Source organism: Macaca nemestrina, chromosome 1 (assembly GCF_043159975.1).
Source record: "Macaca nemestrina isolate mMacNem1 chromosome 1, mMacNem.hap1, whole genome shotgun sequence".
Taxonomy (NCBI): domain Eukaryota; kingdom Metazoa; phylum Chordata; class Mammalia; order Primates; family Cercopithecidae; genus Macaca; species Macaca nemestrina.
Window position 1 is genome coordinate 169,512,509 of NC_092125.1, and position 12,240 is coordinate 169,524,748.

Below are 12,240 nucleotides of genomic sequence, written 5' to 3' on the forward strand. Positions count from 1 at the left end.
AATAATTATGAGAGCTAACATTTTGAAGTATATTTTTGAAATCTTATATCCCATTGCTTGGAAAAGAATATAATATGTGTAGAACATGAGACATACTTTTCTTTTTATCAGTTTGAGCCTGATCATTGAAACCAAATACTTAGGCATATATTGTGGTTAATGAATTATTTGACTGGTAAAACAAACACAGAATTATGGGATGGTAATTAGAGGGGTTACATAATGCCATGCCCTGATAACCAAGATCAGCTATCTTTAAGAAAACTCAAAGTGTGACAACTCAAATTGACGCAAAATTCAGAGATTATTATTTACCTTACAAAGAATTAACCATGCATTCATTCAATTATCCTTCCACTCATTCAGTAAGTCAATAAACAAAAGCTACCGCATGCCAGGCACTATTGTAGGTACTAGGAATATAAAATTAAGTATGACATGTCCTCTGCCCTTAAGGAGCTCATCGTCTGGTAAGAAAAATAGAAGAAAGATAATTACATGTCCTGAAAATGCTAAACTGGAAGTATAAAAAGAGTGATGAAAAGGCCCAAAAAGTTCCTTTAAATGATGAGTTACCCTGGTACATGTAAATGAGAATAAACCATATGTAGTTTTTACTCGTACACGCCTTGTTTGGGAACTGTTCGGCAGGTGAGATATGGCATATCAGTTATTTGAAAGGAATACCAAAACCTGGTGTTGAGACTGTGCCCTGCGAGTTAGCTCTCAGAAGAGACTCGAGAGGGGTTAAATCTGGTTACAGAGTAGAATAAAAATAATAAGAATTTTAGGCTGGGTACAGTGGGTCATGCCTGTAATTCCAGCACTTTGGGAGGCCAAGGCAGGCAGATTGCTTGAGCCTAGGAATTGGAGACCAGCCTAGGCACCATGGAGAAACCCCGCCTCTACAAAAAATTTCAAAAATTAGCCAGGCATGGTGGTGAGTGTCTGTAGTCCTGGCTACTTGAGAGGCTGAGGCAGAAGGATTACCTGAGCCCAGAAGGTTGAGGCTGCAGTGAGCTGTGATTGCACCACTGCACTCCAGCCTGAGTGACAGAGTGAGACCGTCTCAAAAAACAAACAAACAAACAAACAAAAACCCAATTTTAATATTTATCAAATATTTTCTACTGGTGCAAAATTATATTAGCTATTATTACTATGGACCAGGTGCTTTTCATAAACTCATTTTATGTCATAGTCAACTCTATAAAGTAGATGACATCCTTATCCTCATTTTTATAGGTGAAGATGCTGGAAGACAGAGTGGTTAAGTAAGTTAGTTGCCCAAGGACATGCAGCTAGTAAGTCAAAATCTGGGGGTTCCATCGTAGGTCTTGCTTTTTGCCCACCATTCTAGCTACTACACTTCACTGCCAATAATTGGAGAATTTTGCCCCTATTTTCTCCTAGTATAGTTCCTCTTGTTTCATGGAGGTAGGAAGGGTGAGGGTGATCTGAAAGGAAGAGAATAACACTGAAGCTTTGCCAAATGTGATACTTTTGAAATCCTGCTTTTTTTTTTTTTTTGAGACGGAGTCTTGCTCTGTCCCAAGGCTGGAGTGCAGTGGCACAATCTCGGCTCACTGCAACCTCTGCCTCCCAGGTTCAAGCAATTCACTTGCCTTTCTCCTGCCTCAGCCCCCTGAGTAGCTGGGACTCCAGGCACGCACCACCATGCCCAGTTAATTTTTGTATTTTTAGTAGAGATGGGGTTTCACCATGTTGGCCAGGATGGTCTCTATCTCTTGACCTCGTGATCCGCCTGCCACGGCCTCCCAAAGTGCTGGGATTACAGAAAATCCCTGCTTTATACACTGTTACAGGTAAATATGTATCCCAGGCATCACTGGAGGCCATTCTAGTCAGTGCTAGGTGCACCAGTAATGATTGTGTCTACATGCCTATAGATAGAAAGGAATCACTTGAGTAGAAGACTGTCTGCCACAGGGTATGGAGACAGAAACCTCTGAATAAAGCCTTTTTCATTATCTACGTGACCTTCAGTAGGCCCTTAACCACTCCAAGCAAACTCATCTGTAAAATGGGAGTAATACTTACTTCACAGAATTGCTGTAGGCAACAAATCTATTCTAGTACCAGTTACCACTCAATGTTTACCCTTTACCCTTAGACTAGAGGGGGATTCACAGATAAAAGTTTTGTGCTGGAAGTCTTGGGCTAAATAATCTTAAACAAGAAACAACCTCTCTGATCTCCATTTCCTCATTTATTCAATGGAATGAATAAGATTGGTAGTCAAGAATAACCGTATCTGCTCTACCAATCTTATTTGGTTCACGTGAGAATCAAATGAGATAATGTTCATGAAAGAACCTTGGATCATTGAAAATTGCCATAAATTGTTGGATGTTATGGCTATTATTAACATTATAAACCATTTTCAAATTTCTCAGTACCCTAAGGGAGTAAAGTCTCCGTTGTTATTCTTGGTTTCTCAGTGAAATCATTTTGAGGGTAATGATTGCAAAAGCAATGAGGCTAATTTAGTACTAATGCAATGCTAGTCATTTTTCCAGGCCAGATTTTTAGCAACAAGAGAAAGTAGGGCCTCACCTGTCTGGCAAATAAAGGAGTCTATTCTGTTTTCATGCCCTATCAGATTATTCACGGAAGGTCTTCTATTGTAAATGGAAGGTCTTCTATTGTAAACGGGGACCTGGGACAAATCCCCCTGTAGGTCTGCAGGAGAACAAACTTCAAGAAGCTGAATCCTTTAAACAGTCAAGCTTGGCTCCTTCTGATTACACTGAGGATATGCTAACAAGCAGAGGGGCCAAATGTCTTTTTGCCAAGTGAAATAATTAAGGAGAACAATACATGGTCATGTTGGAAGCGACAGAAACACATTCGGGCCCATTGTAAGTCTTCCATACAAAGTACTTCCTTCCCTATGCAGCTCACTGCATTTGGCCAGAAGGTGATTCAGTCTCTGCTGGCTCTGAAAACCTTATATAAAAATATTCTGCAGAACAATGATCCTTCCAAATGAAAAATTAGAAAACTAATATCTGCCTAGGTCCTTTTTGATGTCCTAGCATTTGTATTCCTCATTTTAACCTGGCAGGCATGTTGGTGTTATCTTGATTTTACACATAGAGAAATTAAGACTGAGAAAGAAAAAATAACTTGTCAAAGCTACAAAGTAGCAGAGTCTGGGTTGGAATGCAAGCCTGTCTACCTTCAGTGCTTCTAGTAAATTATATTACTAATCAAAATTACCCTAAACCATTATACGTAATTGTTTTTCATTATTCTCCTTAAGAGTCCGAAGTTTTCTTTCAATGAAGACTAATATCTGGTGGGGATCATACTATTTTAAGAAAATCACTTTGGAACAATGGACATTATTCTTACTAGGTCATTTTAAAGGGTAACGGACACCTCCAATGCATTGCAGAGAAAATTGACTGAAAATTAGAATGTTGAAGATTTTTAATACTTTGGAATAACTGTTTAAAAATTAAATGCACATATTAGTTACATCAAGTTAAATACTTGAGATTTTTGAAACCAACGACTTAGGGCAGATCACATGATTAATTTCCTTTTAAAAATCAACAATTTGGTATCACAGTTCACATCTGACATTCCTATTTTATTTTTACAATGATGTTCAATACTTTGATTAGTAATTAAATATAATGGAGAAAATACTCCTTTCTTATCCTGAAGCTTAAAGCAAAGTAATCATGATTTCTTATTAAAGAGGTACTTTTAATAAAGTGAAACATCATCTGGGATATTACTTTGAATTAAAACAAGAAAAGGCTCTGGTTTTAAACATGGCAAAACTGGGAAGAAATCTTACAGAACCTTAGAATTCAAGGGAAATTAAACAAGTTTAAAATACAACCTTGACTGAAAAAAATTTAAAAACATAGAAAACAAACAGGAATCACTACCGATTTATTATTTGAAAACTATAAAATAAGCAGGTTGGTAGCAGATAGGGGCCTGCACCGGTGATTTAGGCATATATGCCTGGAAGCCGAGAGAGAGAGGTAATTAGGCCTTCAGTTGGCAGGTTGGGCCCAGGCATTCACTCTCTTGACTTGATGATGGAAATACTAAGTAGATGATCTATTGCCTTATGTATTCTCAAATGAATTCTTAAAAAAAAAAATGCTGAATAGGCCATATACATTGATTAAAATTTTCCCCTGCAGAAAAGGTTTTAACTACAATAAGTTAGGGAGAGTAACTCATTTGTGAGCATTTGGGAAAAATCTTAGTAACTGGTATCCACACAAGTTCACTGAAATTTCTATAAACTCTCAGGGCCTCAGTTTCCTCCTCTATAAAAGAATTGGGGGGGGCTAATCTTTTTTGATAATTAAAAAATGTTTAATTGTAAAAAAAAACCCATAAAATTTACCATCTTAACCATTTTTAATTTTACATTTCAGTAATGTTAAGTATATTCTTGTTGTGCAACCAATCTCCAGAACTTTTTCATGCTGCAAAACTAAAACTCTATGCTCATTGAATAACTCCCCATTTCCCCTCTTCCCCTAGCCCTGACAACCACCATGGTACTTTCTGTTTCTATGATTTTGACTATTTTAGGTACCGCATATAAGTGAATCACGCAGTATCTATCTTTCTGTAACTGGTGTATTTTACTTAGCCTAATGTCCTCTAGGTTCATGATGCTGTAACATGCGACAGGATTTCATTCTTTTTATGACTGAACAATATTCCATTGTATGCATATACCATGTTTTTTTATCCATTCCTCCACTGATGGACATTGGGGTTGCTTCCGCCTTGTGGCTATCATGAATAATGCTGCAGTGAACATGGGTGAACAAATATTTTGAGACCCCGACTCCAATTCTTTTGGATTAAGTACTCAGAAATGGGATTGCTGGATCAGATGGTAATTCTATTTTTAATGTATTTAGGAACCTCCACACTGTTTTCCGTAGCAGCTGCACCATTTTACATTCCTACCAACCAATCACACCGGTTCCAATTTCTTCACACTTGCTATTTTTTTTAATAGTGGCATTTTATTGGGTGTGAAATGGTATCTCACTGGGGTTTTGATTTGCATTTCTCTAATTATTAGTGATATTGAACATCTTTTCAAACGCTTATTGGCCATTTGTATATCTTCTTTGGAGGAATGTCTATTCAAGTCCTTTGCCTACTTTTTAATCCGGCCAATCTTTAAGTGACAAAATTCTATAGGTTGTATAAAATTAAATCTTTTTCATTTTGATGAGATTATTAGTAATAGACCAAGCACATTTAAACTTTAGCAAAACATTTGATGAAATGACTTGAGTGACTCATGACATTCTTATGGACCAGATGAAGGGTTGAATAATAATATCATGAGATGGATTTGTAATTTATCATCTGCCTTTATTTAATAATGTTAATCAGTCAATCAACATCAAATTGTAAAGGGCTCTGCTTGAGGAATCCTGCCTGCTAAACATTATCGTTGATGATATGTTTATCAAACTTGAAATGGTTAGAATCTAGGAACGATACCTAATGGTTTAATTGTGGAATAAAATTTTAGAGGATCATACTCAACAGGCTAATATAATGAATCCAAACCAGAAGTGGAAATTTTAAAAATAAATATTATAAGTTGCTTTTAGGTTAAAGATCTTGTTTATAAAATCCATGATTAGACTAATCTACTAAACAATTGTTGATGTAACCAAACTCCCCAAACAAACAAAAGATTACTAATAAGTTTTACTGAAGATTTAAAGGCTCAGATGAACCCAGCAACAGCATGATACAATTGCTCAAAAAATTTCATATATGGCACTTATAAGCAACATAATAGTATTCATTGGCAATACTGGGTAATGATCAAGAACGTCGTGGTCCTCTTCTACCTGCTCTGGTTAAAAAGCACTGAAAGGTGTCTTCTCAGAGCCACATTTTTAAGAAGGGCTCTAAAGGAGCAGGAAACACCTAGAGGAGAAGAATGGGGAAGGAAATGTAGGAAGATCCATGTGATCTTTAGGCCAAAGAGAAAATCAAATGAAGGATGTTATATATGTCTTCAAATTTGTGTAAGAAATTATCCAGAAGTTAAAATTTGAATCTAGTCCATAGACTTGTTCTTTATTAGGTTTTTTAAAAAAATTGAATCAGTGGCCAACATCTTTAAAAAATCAGATTTTGTATACGAGTTTTGGTTTCTAACTTACAAAGGCAGAACTTTTGAGCAGTTGGAATCATTCCATAATCACTTTGGAGTGGAAGGATTTCTCTGTCTCTGGAGATGTCTGGCAATGTTCAAGTAGAGGCTAGATGATTTCTATGGTTGCTCCCAAGGTTTTCTGACTTTATAAATTGAGTTGAACTTATTTAGGCCCTTACTGAACTTTTTTTTTTTTTTTTTTTTTTGAGACGGAGTCTCGCTCTGTTGCCCAGGCTGGAGTGCAGTGGTGTGATCTCAGCTTGCTGAAACCTCCCCTCCTGGGTTCAAGCAATTCTTCTGCCTCAGCCTCCCGAGTAGCTGGGATTACAGGCACCCGCCACCAAGCCCAGCTAATTTTTTTTTTTTTTTTTTGTATTTTTAGGAGAGACGGGGTTTCACCATGTTGGCCAGGCTGGTTTTGAACTCCTGACCTCAAATGATCTGCCCACCTCGGCCTCCCAAAGTGCTAGGATTACAGGCATGAGCCACCAAGCCCAAGCCCATTTCTTTCTTAAAACAATTCATTTAAAGCTGATTCTTATGAAGTGACTTAAAGTCAATGATGACATTTCCCCTGAGTATCCTCAGCCCATCAGATCCAGTCTCAGTCCTTTCTGACCAGCTCCTTGCTGAGGCCAACCTCTACTGATAGTATCAATGGATACCCTTGATCTGTGGCTTCTAGTTAGGTTGAATCTATGGGAGTCATTTGCAGGAGATGAAAGGCAGGAGAAGAGTATGTGTTGAAACCCTTGTTCCTCTGGCTTCCCCCTTGCTGGGTTGCTGAGTTTTGACTGTATCCCTCTACCAAAGACCACAGTGTGTGCTGGACAGCCCTCTCTTCAGCCTCAGCTATATTCTACAAGGTAAGGTAACTGATCTAGGATGGTAATACCTCCCATTCCTGTTAGCCCCAGGTCTCGCACCTTTCCTTGTTGGTTTCTCCTAATTCTGCCTTACTTCCTAAATAATTACATTATAACATTCCCCTTAGTTAGTCTGTTGGCTTGTGCCATATGTTTCCTGCCAGAAGCTTAACCAAAAAACACTTTGTTACAAAGCCAGTGGCAACAATCATTGTGGTGTTATATCAGATTTCTGTCACCAAAGGTTAAGATACCAACAAGCACTTCTTACTGGCATAGTGGTGAGCCCAAAGAGTTCAGAGGTTTCAGAAGCTTATTGCTAGAGCAGCTTACACACTGGGTAAATGACTCAATATATACTAGGAACAACAACAAAAAAACCTTTGAGAGAAAATTATTTTATGGTTAAAAATGTTCATGGAACATGACTTAGCTATAAGTTTTGGGTCACTATTGTTCTTTACTTTGTTGTTGAAAACGTATAGAGACTGGAAATGAAAGCACATCTTGAAAATCTCTGTAGTATAAAAATAACTCTTCCGGAAAGCTTCAAACTATATAAAACAGTGCTGTACTTCTTCCTCCTTTACCCCTCTCCACCATCCCACTCACTGTAATGTTCAATTTTATTTTGAAGAAATGGCTGAAAGACAAATTGCCTTACAACAGGTCTTCTATGAAATATGGGAGAAGGCTGCTGACAGAGCAAGTTAGAAACGGCAGCGTTCACAATCTGGAAAACATCTGCCTTGCCCCAAACTGTAAACCACCACGTTGCAGAATACGTTCTGTGACAAAGTGGAGCCCAGGGTGGGTGTTTGTAAGGTTATGGGACAAGTCAAGGCTATTCAGGCACAAAACTGGGCAATGCGCCCTTTGGCACATTGTTGCAAGCCAATGACTTAAAAGGAAATACAAAAGCAATAGGCCAGGTATGAAAACTCCAAATGGAGCCAAATGGTTCACCAGTTTTCTTATCATGGGTACTCTTCGGTGAAGCTGGTTTAGGAGTGAAAACAATACTGCTGCTTGGAAGTTCTATTTGGTAGACGGAGAAACCTTTACTTAGAGGAGAAACAGACATGCTGCCATGGCTAGGGGAAGAAATGTGGCCTCAGGATTTGATTAAGGGTAAAATAAAGGGCCACGGTTTAAATATAAAAACACCAATACAATCGAGATTCTGCCTTCCCATGCAAATCGAGAAAGAAACAAATAGTGGATTAAATGAGAGAGAGAGAGAGAGAGAGACATAAGTCTTGTGGTATTAATAAAATACAACCAAAGTAAAATGGACAGATTGTTGCAAAAGGAGTTCTCAGAGGTATTGAGAGTTTCCACAGTTGCGCCCCCAGAGCTGCACAGAAAAGCAATGATAAAGGGCTACAGTGAAATGGTGAACCTAGGCAGTGTGCCTAGATGCCAGTTAGAAAGAACTTAGGCAAAACGCTTCTTTTTCAATTTAGTTTACACCCAACCCAAGATATTTGACTTGGAAAGTGACCACAACACAAGGTAAAAGCATAGTGAATGAAGCTTTGCAGGCAGAGAAGAAGGCCAACTCTGAGGACTGGAGGAGACAAGGGGCTTCCAGAAAGAGAGGAGATGGTACTTAACGGGAGAAGGGTACACCCTGTGAGGTGTGGGTGGAGCTGCTGGGGAGCTAGTCTATATTAGGGCTGCATCTAAGAGGAGCACAGTAGGGTCTCTCAGAGTAGATGTCTTTGTGACTGGGGGCTCTATTCCTATATCCCTGGAGCTGCAAATAAGAAAATCAATGGACAGCATCCCAAAGACCCAGAGAGATCATAATGATCAAAGGGAAAGGGAAAATGAAGGAATGTGTGTTCCTCTGAAATAATCAGGACTCTATTGTTTAAACAGCTATGGCATGGTAGATGGATGAATGGATCTGAAGTTCTATGGAACCAGTTTGAATCTTGGCTTCAGTAAAACCAACATTGTCTGTTTTTCCTTTAGGAAAATGGAGATGATACCTTTATCTTGTGTTTACTGTGAGGATTAAACCAATTAATTCAACACATTTTATTGAGCACCAACTACATCCTAGGCTAGATGCCGGCACAGATATCTTAGCATAGTATTCAACAAGCAGCAATCATCATTAAAATGGCATTTTAAAATGTCAATCATAAAAAGCAGACATAAAATTGGGAACTATATGACAATACTTAATGTGATTCACATGTTTTTTTTTTTTTCCACCTGATTCCTTCATTAGATTGTAGGCTACACAAGGGCATGGTCTGATTTAGCTTGTTCACAGGGTCTGAGACACAGTAGAAGCTCAACATATATTGGTTTCTGTGAGTGAATGAATAAATAATTAGTAATTCTAATTGTTAGATGCCTGGGACATGAAAGAAAAGACATGGAGGATGAGAAGCCAGGTCTTGCCCAAACTATCTTTTTTCTTTTTTTTTTTTTCACTTTCTCTAAGCACTGTCTGGGCATATGCATATAATCCTAGCCAAGCCAATTCCCAGAATTTACAACAGCCATATTTGGTTGTACTTAATTTTATATTCTGCTCTGGAGTGAAAGTTCACAGATAAAACAATCTGCAGCAGACTGTTCTCAAGCGCCTTTATTAGAGAAAGTACAACAAACGTTCACATTTTCTATTTAATTAGACCTATGCTTCTTTTAGCTTTACTTAGTTGAAACTAAAACAAAAGTTATCAGTAGGAAAATGAGAAACCCCATGGAGATTCTGAAACCTCCTTAACTTTTGAGTTAGCTAAAGAATGCAGGAATTTTCCTATGAGACTCTGTCTCATTTGGGATAGAGGAGAAAAAGGGATCATTTCAAATCTGCCCCATTAGCTTACAACTCACTGTAAAATGAAGTTATTCTCAAGTTTTATCTCTTTGCGCGCACACACACACAGACACACACACACAACATACATGCATAAACTACAGTTTAAAAGGCTGGCTACAGATGTGAGTCCTGGGTCCACTTCTTATTAACCATGTGACCTCAGACACATGTTACTTAACCTCTCCAAGTCTCAGTTTTCTTTGTTGGGTATAATAAAACCCTACTCTTAGGGGGATAGAACTATTTAAACATGAGATAATGCCTAAAAGTATCAGCATAGTTTTCAGCTCATTGTAAGCACACAATAAATGGAAATTACTATTGAATATTATTATTCTATAGTTTACAATTGTACAGTGTAGAAAAGAGTTCCTCAACCCCAACATTCAACATTTTGGGCTAGATGATTCATTGTGTGGGCTGTTCTGGGTATTGTAGGGTGTTTAGCAACATCCCTGACCTCTACACAACAGATGCCAGTAGCATCCCCCAATCCCACCCACTTGTGATGGCCAAAATCTCTCCAGAAATTGCCAAATGTTCCCTGGAAGACAAAATTGCCTCTGGTTGAGGATCACTGGTGTCGAACAAGGAGCAGTGGTCCTAGAGGTAGGAGACCTGGTTTCCATGAATTCATTTGTGATCTTAGGTAAGTATTCTCACTTCTCTGGGCCTTGATTTTCTCATACGGTAAAACAGGGCTGGAAATTCCTACTTGATCTTTCATGGTTTTGTGACAATGAAATGAGAAAAACAAATCAAATGCTCCAAAGGAGTTATAAAAGTAGGATTCCATGATGACCAGTTTGTTAGAGGTGGGCTGCTGAGGGCGACTGGGAGAAGCCACGCAAACCCCTGAGCACAGCTGACGCTGACCTGCTGTCTTCTCAGGAATCCCACGTGGGAGCTACTGGCCCTCTAGCAGCTTATCGATCATATGTCAAGGCTTCCCTGTTCCTTTAATGGATGTATTTGTGGTTTGGCTTGAAGAATTCAAGAGGAACTGCTTTGTTTTAAAATAAAATGAAAACGTTCTTTAAAAAAAAATTCTAAGTGGTGAAAACTGCCTTGTCTTCTCTACATTTAACTTTCATCTAAATTCCTCTCCCATGTGACTAGTATTAACCAGTCCTCAGAATTTTCACTGTGTCCTCCGCACATATATCCGGGAAAGAAATATTCCAAGGGTTTTCAACATCGCTATACTGATTAATACTCAGATACTAACACACTGAGTAATACTATGATAGATAGCTTCATCAGCGTGGGAAGCTTTTTGATGTCATATTATATAATGGAAATCAGCATGGTGGAATCCAGAGGTGGAACCTATTGTCATGCTTGTATTTATTTCAGAAAAATCTTTAAATGAGAGATAGCAGAGTGTCTGGTAAAAGAGCATGAGCTTTGAGTTTGGTCAGAGCTCTGTGTAGACAGTGGTTGGCTGTGTGATTTAGATAAGTCCTATAGCCCCTTTTAACCTCAGTGAAATAATGTTAATCACACCTACCCCACAGCATGGGTGTGAGTTTTAAATGGAGATGAATATATAAAGCACCAGGCACCACGCAGGCACATAGTAGGTATCTTGTAGATGTAAGTGATCTCCCTCTTTCTACTCAGTCTCAAAGACCGTTCGAAGGTTTCTTTCATTCCTCCTAGCATGTGCTTGATCTGGATGCTGCAGGAAGGGCATTGAAATGAAAACGAGTACTTTTTGGGTATAATTTGTAGTCTTTGCTTAAACTAATTGTAATAGAGCTTGAGTCCTTGAATCAGAATATCAATGTCTTCCAGCTCCTGGGCAAACTACTTCCCTACCTCTGATGGGCATTAGTTGGAAATTAAGGGTCAGAAGTCACCCAAAGAAAAATAGTGTTTACCCAGAGTGGAATGAATAATGCTTTTCTTTTCTTTCTTTCTTTTTTTTTTTTTTCTCTTGAGACTGAGTCTCGCTCTATCGCCCAGGCTGGAGTGCAGTGGTGCGATCTCGGCTCACTGCAACCTCTGCCTCCCAAGTTCAAGCAATTCTCATGCCTCAGCCTCCTGAGTAGCTGGGATTACAGGCATGTGCCACCATGCCTGGCTAATTTTTGTATTTTTGGTACAGAGGGGGTTTCACCATGTTGGCCAGGCTGGTCTTGAACTCCTGACCTCAAGTGATCTGTCTGCCTTGGCCTCCCAAAGTGCTGAGATTACAGGCATGAGCCACCAAGCCCGGCCCATTTCTTTCTTAAAACAATTCATTTAAAGCTGGGCACGGTGGTGCATGTCTGTAGCACCAGCTACTCAGGAGGCTGAGGCAGAAAGATTTATTGGGCCCAGGAGTTAGA

At 38.8% G+C, this 12,240-nt stretch overlaps 1 protein-coding gene across 10 annotated transcripts in view; it reads right to left on the reverse strand.

Annotated features, from left to right (window-relative positions):
- The window catches only part of LOC105495194 (receptor tyrosine kinase like orphan receptor 1), a 410,216-nt gene that overhangs the window by 22,635 nt on the left and 375,341 nt on the right, over positions 1-12,240 (reverse strand). The window lies entirely within an intron of this gene.